Below are 2490 nucleotides of genomic sequence, written 5' to 3' on the forward strand. Positions count from 1 at the left end.
CATATAAATTGGCCAGAAAAAGCAGCAAACCTGAGGACTGGGAGAAATTTAGAATTCAACAGAGGAAGACAAAGGGTTTAATTAGGAGGGGGAAAATAGAATATGAGAGTAAGCTTGCAGGGAACTTAAAAACTGACTGCAAAAGCTTCTATAGATATGTGAAGAGAAAAAGATTAGTGAAGACAAATGTAGGTCCCTTGCAGTCAGAATCAGGTGCATTTATAATAGCAGATCAATTGAACAAATACTTCGGTTCTGTCTTCACTAAAGAAGATACAAATAACTTTCCGAATGTACTAGGGGACTGAAGGTCTAGCGAGAAGGAGCAACTGAAGAAAATCCTTATTCGTCAGGAAATTGTGTTAGGGAAATTGATGGGATTGAAGGCCGATAAATCCCCTGGGACTGATAGTCTGCATCCCAGAGTACTTAAGGAAGTGGCCCTAGAAATAGTGGATGCATTGGTAGTCATTTTCCAACATTCTATTGACTCTGGATCAGTTCCTATGGATTAGAGGATAGCTAATGTAACCCCACTTTTTAAAAAAGGAGGGAGAGAGTAAACGGGTAATTATAGACCGGTCAGCCTGACATCAGTAGTGGGGAAAATGTTGGAATCGATTATTAAAGATGAAATAGCAGCACATTTGGAAAGCAGTGACAAGAGCGGTCCAAGTCAGCATGGATTTATGAAAGGGAAATCATGCTTGACAAATCTTCCAGAATTTCTTGAGGATGTAACTAGTAGAGTGGACAAGGGAGAACCAGTGGATGTGATGTATTTGAACTTTCAAAAGGCTTTTGACAAGGTCCCACACAAGAGATTAGTGTGCAAAATTAAAGCACTTGGTTTTGGGGGTAATGTACTGATGTGGATAGAGAACTGGTTGGCAGACAGGAAGCAAAGGGTAGGAATAATCGGGTCCTTTTCAGAATGGCAGGCAGTGACTAGTGGGTACCGCAAGGTTCAGTGCTGGGACCCCAGCTATTTACAATATACATTAATGATTTAGACGAAGGAATTGAGTGTAATATCTCCAAGTTTGCAGCTGACACTAAACTGGGTGGCAGTGTGAGCTGTGAGGAGGATGCGAAGAGGCTGCATGGTGACTTGGACAGGTTAGGTGAGTGGGCACATGCATGGCAGATGCAGTATAATGTGGATAAATGTGAGGTTTGGTGGTAAAAACAGTAAGGCAGAATATTATCTGGATGGTGACAGATTAGGAAAAGGGGAGGTGCAACGAGACCTGGATGTCATGGTACATCAGTCATTGAAAGTTGGCATGCAGGTGGTGAAGAAGGCAAATGGCATGTTGGCCTTCATAGCTAGAGGATTTGAGTATAGGAGCAGGGAGGTCTTACTGCAGTTGTACAGGGCCTTGATGAGGCCACACCTTGAAAATTGTGTTCAGTTTTGGTCTCCGAATCTGAGGAAGGACATCCTTGCTATTGAGGGAGTACAGCGAAGGTTCACCAGACTAATTCTCAGGATGGCAGGATTGTCATATGAAGAAAGACTGGATCGACTAGGCTTATAGGGCCCAAGTTTCGAGCCGCGTCTAGAACGGCGCAGTCCCGACCTGGACGCCCGTTTTTCGCGCCACAAAGTGCGCCTAAAAAAAACTTCCAGATTCTCCAGCTCCCTGCAGGTCGTTTGCAGCTCGGCGCAGCGCAGCAGTAGCTGTAGGGGGCGGAGCCAGGTCCCTGCACTGAAAACAGTGCCGGGACCTCTGCACATGCGCGCTACAGTGGGCGCGCATGTGCAATAGCTCCAGGCGCCCAAAACTGTGTGGGAGGGGCCCGAAGCACGCAGCCCCTAGCCCTGGGCCAATGGCCTTACTGGGCTCCTTCCAGGGCCAGCTCCTGCTTCCTCTCGACTCCCGCTTCCCGCCCCCCGCCTCCGGACCGGACCCGACACCGACCCGACTCCCGCTTCCCCACCCCCCCCCCCCGGACTGGACCCGACCTGACTCCCGCTTTCCCCCCGCCCCGCCTCCGGACCGGACCCGACACCGACCTGACTCCCGCTTTCTTTCTCCTTTTCCCCCCCCCCAATCTCCTTTCCCCCCCAATCTCCTTTCCCCCCCAATCTCCTTTCTCCCCGAACTCCTTCCCCCCCCATCTCCTTCCCCCCCAATCTCCTTCCCCCCCAATCTCCTTCCCCCCCAATCTCCTTCCCCCCCATCTCCTTCCCCCCCCATCTCCTTCCCCCCCAATCTCCTTTCCCCCAATCTCCTTTCCCCCATCTCCTTTCCCCCCATCTCCTTTCCCCCCCATCTCCTTTCCCCCCCATCTCCTTTCCCCCCATCTCCTTCCCCCCATCTCCTTTCCCCCCATCTCCTTTCCCCCCCAATCTCCTTCCCCCCCCAATCTCCTTCCCCCCCAATCTCCTCCTCCCCTTCTCCTCCTCCCCTCCCCCTTCTGCTCCCCTCCCCCTTCTCCCCCATCCCTCCCCCTTCTCCCCCATCCCTCCCCCTTCTCCCCCAT

The sequence above is a fragment of the Pristiophorus japonicus genome, chromosome 1 (assembly GCF_044704955.1).
Source record: "Pristiophorus japonicus isolate sPriJap1 chromosome 1, sPriJap1.hap1, whole genome shotgun sequence".
NCBI classification, from domain to species: Eukaryota; Metazoa; Chordata; class Chondrichthyes; family Pristiophoridae; genus Pristiophorus; species Pristiophorus japonicus.